General features: G+C 39.0%; 1 protein-coding gene across 3 annotated transcripts in view; it reads left to right on the top strand.

Annotated features, from left to right (window-relative positions):
• Positions 1 to 23,709, top strand: part of LOC149181214 (uncharacterized) — a 105,992-nt gene that overhangs the window by 24,942 nt on the left and 57,341 nt on the right. Inside the window, exon 1 of one of the 3 annotated variants that reach the window (XM_089416492.1) lies at positions 13,540 to 15,522. The exons of the other annotated variants lie outside the window; for them this stretch is intronic. The gene's annotated coding sequence lies outside the window, so the exon portion shown is untranslated. Of the gene's footprint in view, positions 1 to 13,539; positions 15,523 to 23,709 lie in introns of those variants that run through there. 3 annotated transcript variants of the gene reach the window in all.

Genomic DNA, 23,709 nt, shown 5'->3' with positions numbered 1-23,709 from the left:
TTTAAGGCCATCCCAAAAAAATTCCTTCTTAACCCTGTGGTAAGTTTTTAAAAATCCTGAGTGCCCTCCTAAGGGAGAAGTGTGCAATTCCATAAGAATCTTTTGTTTTAGCTGGGAATTCTTACAGAGGTATAAGCGATCTTTGTACCATAACGAATCATTTTGCCAGCTAAATGTATCAGAAGTACTGGAATCTTGTTGTAGCTTTCGAATAAGTGCCCACACTTCTTCGTCATTCTTCCATTCCTCCCTTGCTTCGTTTATCCAATCTGGTTGGATAATAGAAATGGCACACAACAATGCTTCCACATCCTCATCCTTTCTTGAGAGTGCATCTGCCACCACATTTTGCTTCCCTTTTTTGTAGATGATTTCAAAGTCATAACCCAACATCTTTGTGACCCACTTTTGTTGCTCTTCAGAGGATAATCTTTGTTCTAAAAAGTATTTAAGGCTATCATGATCCGTTTTTACCTTGAAGTGTCTTCCCATTAGGTAGGGTCGCCATTTCTTAAGTGCATGGAGTATTGCCAACATTTCCTTCTCATAAATAGCTTTGCTTAAAAACTTTCCCTTGATTGGACGACTTTCAAAAGCAATGGGTCTTTCATCTTGCATTAGAACAGCACCAATTCCATTTCCTGAAGCATCACATTCCACAATAAAGGTTTTTGTGAAGTCCGGTGTAGCTAAGACCGGTGCTTGGCACATTGCCTCTTTAAGATGTTCAAAGGCCTTTGTTGCTTCCGGAGTCCATGAAAATGAATCTTTCTTCAATAATGTTGTTAGAGGTGCTGCTATTCTCCCATAATTCTTAACAAACTTGCGATAATACCCTGTCAACCCAAGAAATCCTCGCAGATGCTTTATGGATGTGGGAATTTTCCATTCCTTAATGGCTTTAATTTTGCTAGGGTCTACCTTAACTCCTTCATGAGATACAATATGACCCAAATATTCCACCTCCTGGACTCCAAAGAAACATTTGGATCTTTTTGCATATAATTGTTTCTCCTCCAATAGTTGTAGCACCCTGTCAACATGTTCAACATGATCCTTCCAAGACTTGCTGTAGATTAGTATATCATCAAAAAATACTAACACAAATTTTCTAAGGAATGGTTTGAAAATTGAATTCATCAAACCTTGAAATGTTGAAGGTGCATTGGTAAGGCCAAAAGGCATGACCAAAAATTCATAATGACCCTCATGAGTTCTAAATGCCGTTTTCGGAATGTCTTCAATCTTCATTCTGATTTGATGATATCCCGAACGAAGATCCAACTTGGTGAAGTAAATTGATCCATGCAATTCATCCAGTAATTCATCAATAACAGGAATGGGGAACTTATCTTTAATAGTGAGCTTGTTGAGCTCCCTATAATCCGGACACATGCGCCATGATCCATCCTTCTTGTGCACCAATACTACTGGAGCTGAGAAAGAACTTTGACTTGGTTGAATTATACCCGCCTCTAGCATTTCTGCAACCATACGTTCAATTTCACTCTTTTGGGCATAGGGATATCTGTACGGCCTGATGTTTGGAGGAACACTTCCTGGAATCAGATGAATAGCATGATCATGATCACGCATAGGTGGGAGACCTTTTGGAGTCTCAAATACCTTGGAATGATTGTCCAGGACTTTTTGGAGATCTGGAGAAATAGATGATTCCAATGTGGAAACATCTAGCGAACATAATTGTGCAATTACACCTCTTTGCTCATTTTTTAGAAGCTTTTTCATGCCATTAGAGCTGATTATCTTTCCTGGTTTCCCTGCAATACCCCTTAATTCAACTTCCTTCCTTCCGTAGAAAATTTGATGAAAAGTTCTTGAAAATTAAAAGCTATTGTACCCAAGGATTGTAGCCATTGGACTCCTAGTACAACATCAGCACCTCCCATTGGAATGGAAAGCATTGGGCTAGTCAATACATATTCTCCCATGGATAGCTTGATATTATGGCACTTTCCAGAGCAATTTATTGTTCCTCCATTTGCAATCATCACTTGACACTCTGGTGCTGGATATAGGAAGCAATTCAATTCTTTTGCTACCCTACAATGAATAAAATTGTGGGTGCTTCCTGAATCAATCAACACTATCACCTTTTTCTTCTTGATTTGTCCTTCTATCTTGATGGTTTGAGGAGTGGTAATTCCCGCCAATGCATTACAAGATATGGTCGGATTTATTTGTTCTTCATCTAGGCTTTGTTCCTGGAGTATATCTTCTTCTTTTGACCTTTCTTGCTCCTTTTCTTCTGTTGGAAATAATACTGAGGGGGGGGGGAATCAGTATTATCTAGCAATTTACCAAATCTTCCTTATTTGATCTTTTGAAATATTCTCGCATATCAGTACCATAAAACAATGAGCATGAATAAAGAAAATAGACAGTCACACCAAAGAACACAAGATGTAAGGTGGAAACCCAATGCGGGAGAAAAACCACCTGCTGCAATAATGTCTCTATCTTCTTTCAAGAAATTCTTTTTACAATGATTTTGTACTGGTGCAGTCCTTTACCAGCACGCAGGCTGCAACCTGCAAAGAGCTACAACTCTTTCTTGTTTTCCAGACTTCTCCTGGAAGGGAGCTACAACCCCCTACTTCTTTTCAAAATGATCAACAAGTATACAACAGATACAGTCTACTACAGATATCAGATCAGTAATTACAGAAACAACCCAGAACACCTTATGAACAGAAATATACAGTTAACAGATCATCTTGAGACAGGGACGCATATTTTCTTTCTGTGGCCTGCGACTGGACGCAGTATACCTTATGCTGTTCTGCGTGCAGACGCACTGTTCCTTTTGCTTGTCTGCGACCGACGCACACATCAACACTATCGCGCCGCGTCTTTCGCTTCAGAGACGCACCCAATACCACAGTCGCGCCGCGTCCTTCGCTTCAGAGACGCACCTGATCCTTTACTGTACTGCGTCCCGGCGCACTTTCCCTTCACTGAATCTGCGTCCCTTTAGATATAGAAGATAAGAGGACTTCAGAACTAACCCAAACACTCAGATCCACAGATCTGATTATGCGCCATATAGATCGTAGTCCATTAGAAGATTTACCCTTAAAGATATGGACTAGATCACACCAAGAGATGATCAACCAAGATGATGCCTAATCCAAATGAACTCCTTTGCTTTATATAGGCAAGCTTCTCCCCAAAGCGTGGAACAATACCACGAGCCGACACCAGAGAAACACGCAACCGTCGGCTAGATACCACACAAGAAGCCCCCACGAGTTTTTCTCTACCTTGAAATGTGTGCACTGGGCGGACGCACCTTCTGAACGGCTGGCCGGCGTCCCTAGACGCGGGTTCTGTATGGAATACCTGCGGGGACGCGCTTGCTAAACAAAATTTCCTGCGTCCTTCTTGATTTACCACCTGAAGGCGTTTGCCATCAAATACAACACCTGAATCATAATGCCAACAAACTCCCCCTTTGGACTTGATGGCAACCACATAAACTTTCAGCTTCATCATTCTCCCCCTTTGACATCAAGAGCAAAGGGTATGCTCCCCCTATGCTCATGCTTCTCCAGAATTGTAACCAGAAATCCATCATGAAGAAGACAGAGACATATTGCAGCTATTTCCAAGATCTCCTTCTCCATAATGCCAACAATGCATTATGTGCTCCCCCTGAGCCTATACCATCAATAGGAAGATGGTCAACAGTGAGATGATGCATCAACAACCCCCAGTTTTTGCCTGAGGTATTCAAAAGTGTCCCTGGGCAACGGTTTGGTGAAAATATCAGCAACTTGTTCCTTAGAAGGAACATACTCCAACTTGACCTTCTGTTCAAGTACTTGTTCCCGGAGAAAGTGGTACTTGATTGGTATGTGCTTGGTTTTTGAATGCATAACCGGATTCTTTGAGATGCTGATTGCACTTGTGTTGTCACATAAGATAGGAATAGGAGGTGTACAAGTGATTTGATAATCCTGCAAAGTCTGCATCATCCAAAGAAGTTGGGTGCAACAAGATGCAGCCGCAACATATTCCGCTTCAGCTGTAGACAAGGCAATTGAACTCTGTTTCTTGCTGAACCAAGATACCAGTCTAGAACCCATAAAGAATGCACCACCACTTGTGCTTTTCCTGTCATCCACGCTTCCGGCCCAATCTGCATCTGTATAAGCATGAAGAGTGAGATCTGGATCTCTAGGATACCATAGGCCATAATTTTGAGTCCCTTGAAGATATTTGAAGATTCTCTTTACTGCTTGAAGATGAGTCTCCTTTGGATTTGCCTGAAACCTTCCAACTATTCCAACTGCATGCATGATGTCTGGTCGGGTACCTGTCAAATATAGTAGACTTCCAATCATAGATCTGTAGGTTGGTTGATGAACTGCTGCAGATTCGTCATTTGCACTGAGACTACATCCTGTGACCATGGGTGTACATACTGGTTTTGCATCTTCCATGCCATATTTCTTCAAAATCTGCTTGAGATACTTGGTTTGAGATAAAAGGATTCCTCCTTTCTTTTGTTGGATTTGCAAACCAAGAAAGTATGTCAGTTCTCCTAGCAAGGACATCTCAAATTCTTTCTGCATGACTGAGGCAAAGCTTTGACTCATAGCTTCTTCATTACTGCCAAAAATAATGTCATCTACATACACAACAAGTATTAGTAATTTGTCATTTTCAACTTTTATATAAAGATTGCTATCTGCTGAACCTTTTGAGAAGCCTTGTTGATGAAGATATTTGTCCAACCGGTAGTACCAAGCCCTTGGAGCTTGTTTGAGACCATAGAGAGCCTTTTTTAATCGGCATACAAGATTTGGATCGTTTCCAAGAATGAAACCATCTGGCTGTTCAATGTACACTTCTTCATCCAAGTCTCCATTCAGAAAAGCTGATTTCACATCCATTTGAAATACTTTGAAGTTCTGACAACTTGAGAGAGCAAGAAACATTCGGATGGCCTCAAGTCTTGCAACAGGAGCAAAAGTTTCTTCAAAGTCTATTCCTTCTTGCTGTGCATACCCTTTACAAACAAGTCTGGCTTTGTTTCTAATTACTTCTCCATTTTCATTCAATTTATTTTTGAACACCCATTTTGTTCCGATAACATTCTTATCCTTTGGTCTAGGAACCAGCTCCCAAGTATTGTTCTTTTCGATTTGCTCAAGTTCTTCATCCATTGCTTTCACCCAACATTCATCTTTGCATGCTTCTTTCACATTTTGTGGTTCAGTAGAGGAGAGTAATGCCAAATAACTTGAAGCTTCTGCAACTGTTCTTCTAGTTTGTATACCTGCTTCCTTTTGTCCCATGATCTGAGATTCTGGATGGTTCTTTTGAACATATCTGGATGGAGTCTTTTCTTCTATTCTTGTTCTTTCTTCTGCTTCTTCGTGAGGTCCGTCTTGAAATTGTTCTTGCGGTTCTTCTTCTTCATCATTCTGTCTTTGAGGGTAGCTTTCATCTTCTTCAATGTCTTCACGATGTATTTGCCTAGGAATGTATCCTTTCTCATCAACCACTACATCAATGCTTTCAACAATTCTGCCAAGTCTTTTATTGTAGCATTTGTATGCTTTGCTATGTGGAGAGTAGCCAAGAAGAATTCCTTCATCTGCTCTAGGATCAAGTTTTCCAAGCTGCTCCTCAGTATTTTTGATATAGCATTTGCTCCCAAAGATTTTGAAGTGCTTTACTGAAGGAGTTTTACCACTCCAGAGCTCATGAGGAGTTTGAGTGCTGTTCACTCGAACATTTGTCTTGTTGAGAATAATAACTGCCGCATGTGCAGCTTCACCCCAGAAGGTTGCAGGAGTTCCTGATTCATCAAGCATAGCACGAGCCATTTGCTGGACTGTTCTGTTCATTCTTTCCACTACTCCATTTTGCTGAGGAGTTCTAGCTGTAGAAAATTCTCTCCTTATTCCATGTTCATCACAGAAATCGAAAAATTCATTTGAAGTAAATTCTCCACCTCTGTCGGATCTGAGGCACTTAATCTTGTGACCTGATTCATTTTCAGCCAAGGCTTTGAAGGATTTGAATTTTTCGAAAGCTTCATCTTTGTGCTTCATAAGTCCCAACCAAACAAACCTGGAGAAATCGTCAATAAATAATATCAAGTATTCCTCTCCTCTAGGTGTTCTTTTTCTGAATGGTCCACATACATCTGTATGTACTAGCTCCAGAGGCATACTGGCTGATCCTTCTTTCTCTGGAAAGTTAGTTCTAGTCTGTTTTCCAAACTGACATGATCTGCACATGGTGTTGTCAGGAATTTTGATATCTGGAAGATCGCGAACTGCCTGATATTTGCAAGCTTTCCTTATTTGTGAGAAACTTAGATGTCCTAATCTTCGATGCCATAACCAGTGCTCTTCATCCTTGCTTAAATAGCATTGTTGTTGTTCTTCATCAAAAATGTATAGATTATTTGAAGTTCTTTTTCCTTTGAGAACTGTTTTACCTGTATCAAGATCACGAACAAGACATCCATTTGATCTGAATATAACCTCGGTTCTTTGATCACACATCTGGCTTACACTTAGAAGATTATGCTTTAGTCCATCAACAAACAAAACATTTCCAGCCTTAACATCTTCTTTTAAAGGAGCAATACCTTTTCCTTTTATAGTTGCAGGAGTATCATTTCCAAAAGAGACTTTCTTTCCCTTTTCTAAATTAGAATAAGATTCAAGTTTTTCTTTATCACCTGTCATGTGCTTTGAACATCCACTGTCAATGTACCATAGATTTTCTTGTCCTTCTGCATAGAATGCTATCCCACATCTTTCTGTTTGAGGTTCCTTTATTTTCCATGTTTTGGTGCCTGAGGTTTGTTCCCCTTTTTGTTCTTGTACCTTTCTTTCCGGAAACCTGCTTCTGCATTCAACATCTTCATGTCCAAAATTATTGCAAATAGAGCATTCAACTTCATTTTCAAGAGCTGAAAAATTGTTATAGGTCCTTTTTGTATTCCCTGTCATGCTTCTTTGTTTTTGAGCTTCCCTAGTCATGATTGTTTTATACGCAACACATTGGGCTGCTTTGTGACCAAAGTTATGGCAAGAAAAGCATTGTCCATTGAAGAAGTTTCTGCGATTATTGAATCTACCAGCCGACTGATTGTAATTTCTATTTTCATCTATTCTTGAACCAAATTGAGAAGGTTTTACCTGTGGCTGGTTGTGGCTTTTGTTCACCCTTAAGCTGGATTGCCCCTGATAGTTTGAAGTTTGTCCCTGCTTTACCTGATGATCTTCCTTGTGTTCTTGCTCATTTCTTCTTGCGGCATCAAGATAACTTTTTGAAGTGGAAGCTTGAGAAGTTTCTCCATTGTAGCCCAGACCTGTCTTATTTAGAGGAGATCGCTGCACACTGATAATCTCATTCAACGTTTCAGATCCTTTGACAAACTTGAGATTAATAGTTTTTGTTTTCTCAATTTCTTTTCTAAGACCAACAATTTCACCTTCTAATTTTTCAAGATGTTTTTCCTTTTCATCAATCTGAAATTGTAGAGTATCAATAATCATGTTCTTTTCTTCTATACATCTCTTGAGTCTAGTAATTTCATCATAAAGGTTATCCACATCTATAGCATCCTCATAATTGTCATCTTCAAATGCCATTAACAATCTATATTTGTTACCTTGTTCATCTTCATCACTGTTTGATAAGCCATCGCTATCTTCATGGGTGTAGTAGCTTTTCTTATTTGTACCCTGTTTCTTGTTCCATCTAACTGGTTCCTTTCCTTTATCCTTATAAGAGCATTTTGCAGCATAATGACCTACTCTTCCACAAGCAAAACATTTGAAAGGTAGCTTACCTCTGAACCTTCCAGAACCCCTTTGAAGATTTCTGACAAAGTTTGATTCTTCTTCCTCTTCTTCTGGAACATGACATGCTTCATAGTGATCTTCTTTGCCTGATGCTTTAAAAGCAGCTTCCCTTCTATCTGATGGACCTCCCTTTCTCATTTCATAAGCGGTTAGAATTCCATGCAGCTGAGACATAGTGAGAACACGGAGATTTTCCTTTTCTTCTACTGCAGATACTTTAGATTCAAACTTGGGAGATAAAGATCTTAGAATCTTTTGAACTACTATAGTCTCTTTTATTTCTTCACCCAAATTTTTCATACAATTAACAATCTCATCTACTCGAAGAAAATAATTAGCCACACTTTCATCATTATACATCTTGAGAGTCTCATATTGAATCCTGAGAGTTTGAAGTTTAGCTTCTTTTACCTGTTCATCTCCTTCATAGCTAGTGATCATTTTGTCCCATATCTCTTTTGCTGATTTGAAGTGCATGACCTTCATGAACTCTGTTTGAGATATACTTCCTAATAGAGTGCTGACTGCTTTTGCATTTGTTTCATACTGCTTTTTCTCAGCTGGATCTGTAGGAGTAACTGAAGGAAAGGCATAGCCTGATTCTACAATGTTCCAAACTTCTGTACCAAGAGATTGAAGATATGCAGTAACTCTTACCTTCCAATAATTGAAGTTTGTTCCATCGAAGACGGGTGGCCTGATTGATGCTTCTCTCTCGTAGTTGCTCATGATGAACGATCTACCTTCAAGCGTTCAAGCTGTTCTGAAGGACCTTCCCTCTGATACCAATTGTTGGAAATAATACTGAGGGGGGGGGGAATCAGTATTATCTAGCAATTTACCAAATCTTCCTTATTTGATCTTTTGAAATATTCTCGCATATCAGTACCATAAAACAATGAGCATGAATAAAGAAAATAGACAGTCACACCAAAGAACACAAGATGTAAGGTGGAAACCCAATGCGGGAGAAAAACCACCTGCTGCAATAATGTCTCTATCTTCTTTCAAGAAATTCTTTTTACAATGATTTTGTACTGGTGCAGTCCTTTACCAGCACGCAGGCTGCAACCTGCAAAGAGCTACAACTCTTTCTTGTTTTCCAGACTTCTCCTGGAAGGGAGCTACAACCCCCTACTTCTTTTCAAAATGATCAACAAGTATACAACAGATACAGTCTACTACAGATATCAGATCAGTAATTACAGAAACAACCCAGAACACCTTATGAACAGAAATATACAGTTAACAGATCATCTTGAGACAGGGACGCATATTTTCTTTCTGTGGCCTGCGACTGGACGCAGTATACCTTATGCTGTTCTGCGTGCAGACGCACTGTTCCTTTTGCTTGTCTGCGACCGACGCACACATCAACACTATCGCGCCGCGTCTTTCGCTTCAGAGACGCACCCAATACCACAGTCGCGCCGCGTCCTTCGCTTCAGAGACGCACCTGATCCTTTACTGTACTGCGTCCCGGCGCACTTTCCCTTCACTGAATCTGCGTCCCTTTAGATATAGAAGATAAGAGGACTTCAGAACTAACCCAAACACTCAGATCCACAGATCTGATTATGCGCCATATAGATCGTAGTCCATTAGAAGATTTACCCTTAAAGATATGGACTAGATCACACCAAGAGATGATCAACCAAGATGATGCCTAATCCAAATGAACTCCTTTGCTTTATATAGGCAAGCTTCTCCCCAAAGCGTGGAACAATACCACGAGCCGACACCAGAGAAACACGCAACCGTCGGCTAGATACCACACAAGAAGCCCCCACGAGTTTTTCTCTACCTTGAAATGTGTGCACTGGGCGGACGCACCTTCTGAACGGCTGGCCGGCGTCCCTAGACGCGGGTTCTGTATGGAATACCTGCGGGGACGCGCTTGCTAAACAAAATTTCCTGCGTCCTTCTTGATTTACCACCTGAAGGCGTTTGCCATCAAGTACAACACCTGAATCATAATGCCAACATCTTCTTCCTCTTCACAATCTATGTAGAATAATTTCTTCTCAGCACACTTATGACCTTTAGTGTATTTGCTATCACAACTGTAACAAAGCCCTTTTGCTCTTTTTTCTTCCAATTGTTGTGGTGTCAACCTTATAGGTTGTGGAAGACTAGGGGCAACAACACTTCCGTCTTTATAGTTGTGAGAGGTATGCTTCCTCGTTGCCATAATTTTGCTTTCCATTTTTCTTGCTAACCTGAATGCCTTCTCTAATGAATTAGGTTCCCAAAGGCGAACGTCATGTTGGATATTATCCTTTAAAGACCCTATGAACACATCAATCCTATGCTCCTCTGGAATATCTTTTACCCTTATGTTCAATTTTTGGAACTCCTCAATGTGCTCCATTACTGAACCCTTTTGTTTGAGACTTATCAATTGGCTAAAAAAAGTGTTGCTTTTTATATCTTCATAATGTGCTATCAATTCTTCCGTAAAAATTGCCCAAGTGATAAATTGTTTACGAGAGCAAAGCCATTGATACCATACAAACTGATTTGGTTCCAAATATACAGTTGCCATACGTACCTTTTGTGCGTTTTGCACATTATTGAGATCGAAGAATTGCTCCATCTGTAATATCCATGTGGCGGGATCCTTGCCATCAAACTTCCTCATATCGATTTTTGGAATATGGTGATTCTTCGATCCAACATTAGCATCTATGGAATCATGATTAACATTTCTTTTGTTCTCATCATGAGTTTCCTTTACTACCTTTTCACCATTAGTGACCCTTTCTTGTAGCAACTTCTTCAATTCTTCCATGTCTGTCTTCAAATCTGCCATGTCTCTCTTCAAATCTGTCTTCGAATCATCCATCTTAGCTTCCATGCCCTTTATCTTAGATTCCACGCCACTTATCTTAGCTTCTGTTAGCTTTTGTGAGCGTGACATTTGTTGCACTTGTTCTTGTAATTTTGATATATCATGTAGCATTTCTTCCTCTTCTTCATGAGTCATGCTAGAGATTTCAGGTTCTTTACTAGGTGTTTGCATTTTCTTTCCTCGGGGCATCAATTACCGATAATAATGCTTTACTATGCCCTTTGAATTCCGTTAAACCAAGCTTACACAAAAATTTAAAAAAAACTACACACCTTTTTTCACTTTATAGAAGCCTGATATTGAATCTGATGTATCTCTGTAATTTCGGATCATCCAGTTCTGAAATTGCTACCTGTAGTAGCCTTCTACGTCCTCTTTCCAATGCCACAAGTCTGAGCCAAATTGGATTCTCCAAGGAAGAGTTATGTGAAATCTCCCACAGTGACTTGCTTTTAGACTGGTTCAGTAGAGCGAACTTGTACGACGTACCACGCATCACTGTTTCAACCTTTGAATCTGAAACACACACACAAAAAACTACAGTCCGTCCTCTTTCTGTACCTTCTTACGAAATTTCAATCCGATCCCCAGAGAGAAAGTTATGACGATTTTCCCCAGGTCACCTGTTTTGAATGTAATTCAGGAGTCTGCAAAAAGACCAACTTCCTCAGATCATATCTCCGCAAATATCGCGCGAAAAGCTCTGAAATTCGGACCCAAGGTTCAGTGCGATTTATTCTCAAATGGGTTTTTTTTGCGACTTCTGAAACGTCACAGAAAAAAAGTTATAGCGAAAATGCCACGATGACCTGTTTGGAGCAGCAAAACCCTAGAATCCAAAGCTCTGATACCAAATGTTATGAAACCAGCTCAAGAAAAGATAGATCAACGCCTTAGAATTCAGCCTCTTCGAGGGGGCAACCTCCTTTACATTACATAAATGAACAATTCTTGGATGATACAAATGACAAAACCTCCTTTCTATATATAGGAGTCTAAGGAGTCACAATATAATCCAGCCGACCTAACAATAATAATATAAAGCCACAAAAATAACAATAGAAGGATTCTATGGGGCACATAAATAACAATATGGGGGTAATAGGGGCACAACAATATAAATAAGGGGTATAACTACAATAGTAATGGGGTAATCACTAGTATTATAGGGACCCAACACTAACAAACCCTAGTAGCACGAAGAACATGCTTTTACCTAAAAGACTATTAATAATGAGCATGAAACCCATGCTTTAATAATAATATCTTTTCTTGTTTGTTACATAGGATACATATTGAAATAAGTACAACAATTATGAAGACTGAAACTAGTTACATTTCAACAGGACAAAGGACTTCTTTTCCCATGCATAATGTTATGGCTTCTTCACGCATCTCATTGTCCTTACTGTTGATAGGTTCCTTGTCTTGCTTTTTTGAGGATCACCAATCATCCGGTTGGAGCTTCTTCCCTTTTGCAAGTGAACAATTCACACTATTTACCACCAATGTGTAGAGGCTCCTTCCCTTTTGATAATTATCTCTCCCCTCATCCTTTCAATCAAGCTACTCACTATTCCGAGTTTGGTTTCATCCTTACCTTTTGCATGCTAGGAACTCCATATTGGTGACCATTAATGGGTCCCATTGGCTTCTCCTTTACCATTCACATAAGTTATAAGGTCAAGCAATAGGCCTTATATTTGATACCATCCATGAAGGTGTGAGGTTCAACCACTCAATGAGATCTCTCTTGGCTCCTTCTCTGACATTGGCAAAGTGAACTTTCTCTTCATATTGTTCGACAATGACACTGATTCTTCCTACAAGGTTGACTAGCAAGATGACATGCCATAATTATGATTTTTCCCCAAGGACCAAGCAATGCAACATCAATTATTGAAGTCTTTAGATTATTCAATCAATACAAGGGATCAAACAACCCCCAAATGTAATCAATTAAGATGGTGAGATGGTGTTATGTTGAGCAACCTTTTATGCTTGTAAGAGCCAATTGAATTTACATAAGAAGTGTTCTTGTATGAGCCTCAAAGTATTCAAGTAAGCGATTGTAATAATCTTTCTTGGTGATCAAGAGATTAGAGACTTCCTTTTCAAAGTATTACTATTGACCTTGTTTTTGCAAAATTGTGGTATGCAAATTGCGTAAGAAAGTGAACATACTATTTTGTTTCCAGGTAATATATCTTAGGGGAAACTTCTCAAGCACTTTACCTCATATTGAGGATGACACCCAGGTTAAACCCTAGATTCTTGAAGACACAAAGCTAGGTCAACAAATTATGAATATATCATATATTCAAATAAGCAACCTTGTAACAAAGTGGCTCAGTAAAAGAAAACATGACACAAAGTGGGATTTGAATCTGGGTGAACAGCATAACGACTTTTCCTCACAACCATGGTCCATTTGAGCTACACCTATTGGACAAAAAGGCAGGCATACCTATGGCATGCAGGCAAGAATGAATCTTGTTGGTCGGGCTATTTTCACAACTCATGGGCTTGTCCAATTTTCCTCTAAGGCATTTTTCTATTCCTAATGGCTTCATCTTGCTTCTCCAACATATATTCTGTTCACTGAAGAGTTGTTGTGGACCTTTACAGGCTCCTTGTTTTCCCCTTCTTTTCATTCATGCCTCTCGATGATCGCTGATCATGCTATGATCCTGCCAGTCTAACACTAGGCTTTCAAATGGCTGATTGCCAACCGAGAGGCTAACACTAGTTGGCGGATGTCATTTCAATTATAGGTGGCTTGTAATGTGATTCTATTCCACATTAGTTAATTTGCTACTTTCAGCAATATTTTATTTCGATGGTCGTGGTTTCAGGCTGATAAGATATATGTCAAGTTTTGGTTCTGTTGGCGGAAGATTCCCATGATCCGAGGTCTTTTGCTAATCAGTGAAAAAAGAAGTTAAAGCGGCTCATAAATTAATACTTACGTGTGGTGGGTTTGGTGATCTCATGGAAACTTTTCCAGAACTCTCCTCAATGCCTTAAATGTTGTTAGTTCTGGATTGCAAATGAAGTGAATAGGTCAAAACGAGACAGATCATGGAATCACACGGGAAACTAAATAGCCAATAAAATGTCCATGAAATGGAATATTATAAAAGGAGAGGCTAATCTCATAAATCTGGCAAGAACAGTAATGAAGAAAGTCCTACTATTGCCATTGCAGCTGCTTGGCAAGGAGAGAGACTACTTGCACAGGAAGATACTCAAAAGGCCTTATTAGCATCTTCAAAGCTAGAACATATTTTTTCTAGCCTTAAACTTATCCTTCAAATGATTTTTCATCTGCATTCTGACCTTTCTGATTGTATGGTTATGTCACCTGTTTGAGCATATATGGTTCTAATAATGCACATGGCTATTTGACGGAACTCTTTCAGAGATGCAAAATGTTCTTCTAGGAAGACCAAGAATAAAGATTACAGCAGTTTTGCTGCTTCATCCGATCAAACTGAAATTGATAATTGCAAGAGCTTCTTAGTTGGGAAGGGGAGCTCTGTATCACACTACATGTAGATAAGAAATCTAAGAATGTAACTCCACCACTTCAGGGGAAGAGGAAACTTATTCAGGTTTAAGGCCACAAGTCAAGAAGAAGAGGGTCCCGGGCAGAAATGTTAAAAGTTTCAATTGCTACAGATGAAGGGGCTAGTGGGGAAACAGATAACAGTAAAACAAGATGGACTACTCTGGTGGCCAGGATAGCTGCAACAATTCTAAAGTTAACTGTGGATAGCAATGATTTAAGTTGCGTGACACAATTCCCAGTAAAGGCAATCTGTTTAAATTTGCATCTACTTTTATTCAGTTTATGAAATGGCAATTTCAGAAATGGCCCGAGTCTCAGAATTTCACAGGAAAAAATTGGAAATATATTTTTACATGTAGAGCCCCAGTAGATATACTGCAGAATTGTTCTGTTTGTGTCTGGACTCTGAAGAGCTCAAGTGAGTTAGCTACTGAAGCCTCTAATGCAGCAAACAATCTTCTCAATCTCGTCATTTTGAGTCAATATGTTGTGGCCCTGTGGGATATAAGTGTATGGTATCTATCCTAGCTGCATTAGAGCCATGGATGTTGGATATTCTTCTTCTGCAAATGCTCTTTGCAATGATGGGAGTCTGCACGGTGTAAAGACAAAGCAAGGATTTGATGACTTGGCTGAAGAAGGCACACAATTTTCTTTTTGGATTGTGACACATTCCAATGTGAAACGTAGTTCTTTCAATGTCAAAAGCTTTCAAGAAACGATACACCAAAAGGTCGTTCCATAGGAGGGGCCTTTATTGAGAATGATGATTCACAAACTAGGGACAAACTCTATCATGTTATTCTAGCATATATGGGAACAACTATTAAGTTGTTGCAAGAAGAGTGTACCAAAATTCTGCATGCTATTGTAAAGATGATTGTCCGGACAACGTTGTTTTCTAAACAAAAACGTTATGGCAAGGTTCTTGGATTACTTCATTTCACGTGTAAAATTGTTATGGAACGGAAAGGAGCAGAAATGTCCAAGAGGGGCCACGATATTCTTCTGAATGAATGCTTACTGGTCTCTTTATAAAAGATAGCTATTCATATGGAAAAGGAACTAGAGCATTTGAGGAATCAAAAAGGGGTGAGAAATCATCTGGTGCAGTTCATTTTGGGATTATGTTTGCTTTCGTCTTTTTTGGCTTGGAATTTCTGTGCCTTTGGTCTTTGTGGGCATTTACTTCGGATAGAAGGAATCTTCATTTGATGATCCAGTGAAGGCCAATAAAAACCCAGGTAGATTCCACAATTAGCTTCAGATCATTATTGTTCTGTGCCACTGTGAAATTGTGCAATTAAATTACCACTGATGGTGGAGAGCTTATTTGATTGCAGGCTCCTTGGCATTTTATTTGTTTCTCATGCTTCTTTCTGTAACTTCACCAAACTGGAGACCACAATGCTTGTTTCTGAAATTCACTTTTGTAATTTTGCTATATGACCATCATTTGATACCCATTCTTTGTTTTGACCGGTTCAATGAAAAAGGGAAGTCTATGAACTAAAATTGATAAATATTCACAAAAATTAGTAAGTGTAACTTTCCCAAAGAAAAGGGCTTCCAAGAAACAGTTACAAGCTTGCACGGTTATGCTCAAATATCTGAGTCTCCATTAGCCTATTTATTAGAGATTTGTAGAACATATAAGGGTTCTTCCAGCAAATGTATGCTGGAGAAACCGTTTATAATGCAAGGTGAAGTAAACGCTGGAGTGAATGTTCAGGATTGATTGATTGCATGTGCTGTCATTTTCGAATGTTTATTTCGGTTATATTGGACAGTGAATTATTTTGTGCATTCATGTGTTACAACTTCCATTTAATGTTTTCACTGTCTATTTTCGAATGAATGAAATGCAATTAACAATATTCATTTTATTTCTGTTATTGCTGGCTTTAATGAGCAATGTGTATTTGAATGAATTACAATATGCAAGTTTAGTCTGTAACTTCTCTGATGGATTCTGTTGTTTCATAAAGTATATCATTCGTTATTCTGAACACTTAATCTTTCATAGTGTTTTCTTTTCATTACACTAAAAAGTAAAATCAATGAAAAATAAAATAAAACCTAAAAGCTGAATCCAGTATTCAGTGCCATGACACTAGAGAGTTTGCCGTTAAGGGTGGAAGTTTGAAGGGGAATTTCTATAAAGGTTTTATTTCAGTGGCACGAAAATACTTCACACAAGTTTACCTTCAAATGTCTAACTAGCTCATGATCTGTGAACAAGTTACCTCACTTATATTAGGAATGATTAGGTCAAAACCCTATTAGGTCTTTCTAGGCCCCAAGGGTAGTGACATGTCCTAGGTAGACCCATCAATCATAGGTGCACGTGATAATGTGGTTATGGAGTGGGAAAGACTTCAAGGAAGATGCCACAACTATGAGACCAACTAATGGAGGTTCAACGTCTTGAGTAGAATGATGTAAGGAAGGAGCAATCGTGGAGGCATGAGTTACCCCCTTCCTCAGCCTGCTTTTCCACCTCTCCAATGTGCCTTTTGCTTTAATGCTTCATCTAAAATAAAAGAACTCTTGAATGTCCCAACCCCGATAAGCGAGAAACTGCTACATCTATAGCTTAAGAGACCAAGGTTGCTTTGTGCTTTACGTCTTAAAGATGTAGCAACTTCTTTCTTATCGAGGTCGGGACATTCAAGGGTTCCTTTATTTTAGATGAAGCATTAAATGGTAGAGGAATTGGGTGATGGCTAATGCGGGAGGTAGAGCTCCCTAGCCCATGCGCTAAATAAGTGCTAGCCATCTCTTGCATTTTTATGTTTTTTTGCTGTGGTTGCTTTATGTGCTTTATAGTTCTTTCAGCTACACCAACGTCCAGGGCCAAGTTTTAGGGCCCCGACTCAAGGATGTGGATATAGGGTGCCAATTGTTGAAGAATCAAAGGCAATTAGGTGTAGTGTGATTCTTCTTGACTTGATAACAATTTGTGAATCACTTTTACAATTATCTTAACTTGATCTACTTCTTATCATTAGTGTGTGTGTTTCATCAAACTGCTACCAAAAACATAAAGACATGAACACAGATGTTGGCTCTCTGCCAAGGCCAAAACCTCTCTCTCTTAGAGAGGAAAACCCTTTGGTAAGTTTCTCTTATTGAAGCTTCTTATTGATCAATGCCAAACCCTAGACCCTTGACTAGGATGTCCTCCAAGCACAAGTCAAGTCCTTCCTCTATTCAACACTTTGTTCCCGACACAAACTTCCTCCTTCCGACACTTTGCTTCCCAGCACTTCGTCCTCCTTCTTCGATCTTTGTCTAGAGATAGTCCTTGCTAATGAAATATGCTTCTTCTTTACTTAGAGATGATCTTCACTTATGAAGACACCCTTCCCTTGATCCAACGAGGTTTTTCTTGAGATAGGTCTGCCACGTGTGGTAGGAACCCTAGAGAATTAGGGCTCTTTTCCTTTGCTAGAGAGAGAGACTCCTTCGCTAGACTTGGGAGGCCTTGTAGACTTGATTTCTCACCCAAACAATGATAATTCATGAACTGTTTTCTAGCTGTTGTTATGCCGCAGACTTGCCTTCCTTTTCTTCGCACGTGTGACTGTTTCTAGCCCTAGAAACAATCCTCTACACTTCAGTCTTCTTCCTCCTTTCTTTGCTTGTCTTGGAGACCCTTAGACTTGCCTTCTACCTTCACTTTCCTCGGCTTCTACCTTCGTTGATTTCAGAGCTTGATTGATGACGTTGAGAGGGAGCGGACAACCTCTATATATAGAGGACTATCCCTCCTTTAGGCCGACTTGAGGCCGACTTGCTGTCCTTAGGCCAACTTGACTATTTCTTCATTATTTTCTTTGTTTTACTTCTTTTGAAGGACGTTGCTGCATGGAGAGGACTTGCACTTGTCTTGGAGGTATTCCTTTGACCTTATACATAGTGTAACATGCCCTCTAAGGGTCTTATATAAATACATTGACCTTTTGACTTCCTAGAAGCACTTAACCATGTGCTTGACCTACTTCAATGAGCAAGAAACTCATTGACAAATAATATAAAAATAATATTTCTTTTCTTGAATAAATACAAATATCAAAAGTACATTTATGAAGACCGAACCTAGTTACACTTTCTTCAACACTCCCTCTTAACTAGGGAGGTATTCATACAACATTACAAGGTGTTTGGCTATGTTTCAATCTTGAAGAATTCACATAAGAGAAACCAGATTTGCAATCCATCTATTATAGCATCATAATAACCAACATTGTTTCCACAACAAGGCCTTGACTGACAACTCTATCTCTCAATAGATCAGAGCACAATGTTGGTGAGACCAATGACTTATAGACACCTTAGTCATTGTCTCTCAAGGTACATACCCACCCAGGTGTTCATTGAGTATGACCTTCTAGGACTATTCTTGTCTTGGGTTCCCAGCCCTCAAAGAATATCGGTCCTCTTGCCTACTCTTGTCTTGGATGCCCTACACATCCTCAAAGAGTATTGGATGCCAGATGATTACCTAATCCTCCCATTCTTTCTTCCCAAGTGAAGATAAGAATGTTGTGTCTATCTTGTGTCTATATTTCCATTCATGGCCTTCATCTAGATTGTTTTATCTTGCTGTTTGGAGGCCGAATTTGATTGAAGTTGACTGATTTGCAGAGGGTCAAATCTGCCTTGTTGACCCATGTTGACTTTTCTGGTTAGGGCTCTTTTGTTGCTGTTATAAATTATTAGATTTGTAAATTGTACAATCTCTCTCTGCTGAACTATTGAAGACTAAAAGAAGATTTGATCAAGGGTTTCCCCACATTGGGGTTTGTCCCTGGCTGGTGCCACATCTTCTGTCCTCTTCTCTTGACTTGTCTTCCACTGTTTATGTTTATGTTCTATTTGCATTTTACTATCATGATGATGTGATTGCTAATCTGAATATTGATACTGGGCTAATAAAGAAATTGAAGTAAAATTGCTCTAAAGCATAGAACATACCATTGTTGCCTAAAATTAACACACATGAAATGGAAAAACACAATTGTCACTCCTTTGTAATCAGGGGTGATCCAAAACTCCCTCTTGATCAGGGACCTGTCAAAGCTCCCTCTTAACTAGGGACTCTTTCATTCATCAACAACTTCTTCTTCGTGGGTCCTTCAGCTGCTTGATCTCCTTCCTTTCTTTGATGTCATGAAGTCTTTGTTCGAACTTCTTCCAGGTAGGGCACCATCCATTGATCACTTTCCTTCCTTCTTTGTCATTTCATTGCTTCCTTCGTGGAAAGTGGTCTTCTTGTCATATATCAGGGTCTCTTGTCATCTAGCCACTCCTTTGTCATATGTCCATGCTTCAGAATACTCTTCTCATGGATGCTTCGTTGTACTTGCTTGTTTACATGCTTCGACCTAGTAGCCCATCATGACTTCATCCTGATATTGCTTCAACATTAAATGGTGCTTTTGTTAGATGGCTTCTTCATCATGACATCTTCGTAGAGTAGAATTAGTTATCTGCATCTTTCATATCTCCAAGGCCTTCATAGGTGTCAAGAGTCCTTCCTTCCTTTGTCAGAGTTGTCCTGCCTTCTTTCGGGAGATATCTTCAACGGTTCTTTTTCAGATAGTGTTTCTTTGTGATCATGGCGTTCTTCACCTGCTTGATCTCTTTCTTCATTTGCTTCTTCTTGGATAGATTGGTCAACCACCTTATGCTCCTTGTGAGAGCACTTCTTCATTGCTTGCTTCTTGGACTAGTCAACATTTCTTCTTGCCTCTTAGTCAGCGATCTTATACTCCTTATGTGAGCATATCCTTTTGTTGACCTTCATTGCATTGCGGTACATGCCTTTGAGCATGTCATTGGTGAAAGAGATTTTTTCCTACTTGATCATGTCATAGAACTATTCCCATGACTCAATAATATACAAATGATAACATGACTAAACTTTGATGCATACATACCTCATCTTGATTCTCCTTTGATCATCTTAGCTTCATTTGGTTGTCCTTGTTGTGGCCCTTCTAGCTTCATCTTAGCTTGCCTGTATATCATCCTTTTCTTGAATCCCATGAATGAGATTCCCAATGAGACATCTGCTTTGGTTTATGAACCTTCTTTTGAATATTCCATCATAGGATCTTAAAGACCCTTGCTTTGCAAATGTTTCTTTCCTTTTGATGATGGAGGTCTTCTAAGATTCTTAATCATGATCAATTTTTTTCATTGTGGATGAGGTCCTATTCTAGGTATGCTCCTTCTACATGAATATCTTGAGCTATATCTACCATGCTCCTATATTCTAGAAGATATTTCTAACCATGCATTTTGTTCTTATATATAAATGCTCTTTCTACATGAGTATTTTGCACTCTATGTACATCATGCTTCTAGATTCTAGAAGATGTTTTTAGCCATGCAATTTTATTCTATTCCTACATGCTCCTATACTACTCAAAACTTCTAAAGAAGACTTAAGCAACGAGGTTGACTTAGTCATAGTAGAGATCCGGAGGATCTTCCTTCTTTTGCTTCTTGTCTTCTTCTTTTATTTCTTGAGTCATATGAGCTTCTTCCCTTTTTCTCTTGTTGTTGTTGTCCTTCTTAAGTTTAGGACAATTCCTTTTGTAGTGTCCATATTCTTGGCATCCAAAACATTGGATTTTGGACATATCTTTGTTGTTTGTTCTTCGTGGACCAAATTTGCCAAATTTTCCCTTTCTCTTGGCCATGGTAGCAAATGCTTGCTCCTTTGATCCCACATCTTCTTTTGCTTTAAGTCTAGTTTCCTCTGTTTTGCATAGAGACCACATTTCATTGAGTGTGGTAGCTTCCTTCTTGGCATATATGCTTGATGTGAAGTTACCCCAATCCTCAGGTAGAGCATTGAGTACTGTAGTTGTCATTTCTTTGTTGGACATGACTTCCCCTAGCTCTTGAAGTTGGTCCCTCATCTCAGAGATTTTCATGAAGTAGGGAGCTATTCCTTCCTTTGTTATCTTTATCTTGTACAATTCATTCCTTAGAGATATCACTTCTCCGACTGTGGATACCGAGAATAGCTCTACTAGTTTATCGTAGATTTCTTTTGATGTTTCAAACTTGGAGGCATAAGGAATGAAAGTCCTTGATAGATTCTATTAGAATCCTTTGAGCTCTTGTCTCATCCTTATTATACTTGGCTAAGGCTTGAGTTTGTTCCTTAGCAGGAATAGTAACATTCCCGTTGATGTGTTCTAGGAGTTCATTCTCCTTGAGAAGGGGACACATACTTACTTGATAGATCTTTAGATGTAGTGGATTTGCTTTCTCCTTGAAGACTTGATGGCTTGCCTTCCTAAGATTTTGATGTTCTTCAAGTTGCCTTCTCCAAGTGGACTTGATTGATGGCTTGGCTTGTGGTGTAGGTCCCTTCTTGATTTGCTCTTCTTTGTAGGTGCCTTTGTACAAAAGGCTTCTCCTTTTGCTTTGTAGTCTTTCTTTATGAAAGATAGATGGTAGGCCTTCTTGTCCTTAAAGAGATTGAGACTTCTTGGCTTGATGCTTCAACTTTGTAAATGTCCTTTCCTTGATGACTATTGTTGAGTTGCCCTTTCCTTGATGTGTTACCTTAGCTCCGATACCATGTTGAAGAATCAAGGGCAATTAGGTGTAGTGTGATTCTTCTTGACTTGATAACAATTTGTGAAGCACTTTTACAATTATCTTAACTTGATCTACTTCTTATCATTAGTGTGTGTGTTTCATCAAATTGCTACCAAAAACATAAAGACAAGAACACAAATGTTGGCTCTCTGCCAGGGCCAAAATCTCTCTCTCTTAGAGAGGAAAACCCTTTGGTAAGTTTCTCTTATTGATCAATGCCAAACCATAGACCCTTGACTAGGATGTCCTCCAAGCACAAGTCAAGTCTTTCCTCTATTCAGCACTTTGTTCCCGGCACATAGACTTCCTCCTTTTGGCACTTTGCTTCCCAACACTTCGTCCTCCTTCTTCGATCTTTGTCTAGAGATAGTCCTTGCTAATGAAATATGTTTCTTCTTTACTTAGAGATGATCTTCACTTATGAAGACACCCTTCCCTTGATCCAACGAGGTTCTTCTTGAGATAGGTCTGCAAACTGATGTAACTGAACAACGACCCTAGTTTTTCCACGTGTGGTAGGAACCCTAGAGAATTAGGGCTCTTTTCCTTCGCTAGACTTGGGAGGCCTTGTAAACTTGATTTCTCACCCAAACAATGATAATTTATGAACTGTGTTGACCACTACGTGTCAACGACCCATAGCAGTACACCCCCTTTTTTCGCAAAAGGGATAGCACTTGATCGATGTGTCCGTGCCATCCAGCTATCATCATCAGCTTGACTTCCAAGATGTTATGTAAACCCTTTCTGCATGTGTATAATGTAAATAATCTCAGCAGATTCGTGTCATGTATGTAACGACCTAGGTAAACCTACTTTTCTAGTGACGATCTCCATTTTGGGAGGTTTTTTGTCTCACCGATCCATTCTCGGATGGTCGGCAGAGTTTTCCTCCAGTCTTACCCCAAAGCTGGAATGGATTTTGTCGCTAGGATCTTAGGCGAATCCTAGTGTTCTAGATCGAGTCTATGTAAAAGTAATTTGGGAATAATCCTAACTATTTGGTTAGGTTATTTTATTACAAATTGCTTGGTCTGCTGGATTATATTTGTGTCGCAGAAATGGGTAGTCTGTGAGGGTCTATTACAAATGGGTTTTCCCCCTTATGATGTAAAAAATATGAAAATCATGATGTAAAGTGTCTTGAGGGTTGGAAAAATAATTTATCCCCTCATAGGTTAATTAATTAAATTTTTTGGCAAAAAATTAATTAAAATCCTAAGCCAGAAATTTAATTAATTCTAGGTCCTAAGTAAATTTAAATTCTCCAAAGGCAAAATTCGTCAGTCCTTAAAAATTAAATTTTAAAAGGTCTCGGGACTAAGGTAAATTAATTATTTTGCTAAATTTTAAACCTTTGATCCCTAGGGGTTAAGTCAAAGTCAAATTTTTGGGGAAATTAACTCAAAAATTTAATTTTTGAGTTAATTAAAATACATTTAATTAAAAAATTCGAATTTCCTCAAGAATTAAATATTTTGATGGATGAGATTAATTTTTTTTTTAATCTTCATCAATGGTCGAGATTGCTTTGACGAGGATCACTCGAACTAGTCATTGGAGGATTTATCTTTAAATAAGAAGTCATTTGTCAGTCGATCTATCCGACCTTTGAGTTGTGTGCTTAGCAAGAAGCTCTTGTGTAATATTTTTTTGGATAATAAAGAAATACTTTGGGGTTAAGTTTTGCTAGTGTTACTCTTCATGGGAATACTGTAAGATGTGTTGTTTTCATGCATAATTTTTTCTAAAGCCATTGATGATAGCTTCTAAAGAGTGATTTGAGTACAAGTATCTTGCTCAGT

This window comes from Pinus tabuliformis, chromosome 3_2 (genome assembly GCF_031772625.1).
Source record: "Pinus tabuliformis cultivar Carrire ecotype Pingquan chromosome 3_2, CPIR1, whole genome shotgun sequence".
NCBI lineage: Eukaryota > Viridiplantae > Streptophyta > Pinopsida > Pinales > Pinaceae > Pinus > Pinus tabuliformis.
The sequence above is the reverse complement of the archived record's forward strand: the minus strand, read 5'-3'. Positions and strand labels throughout refer to the sequence as shown.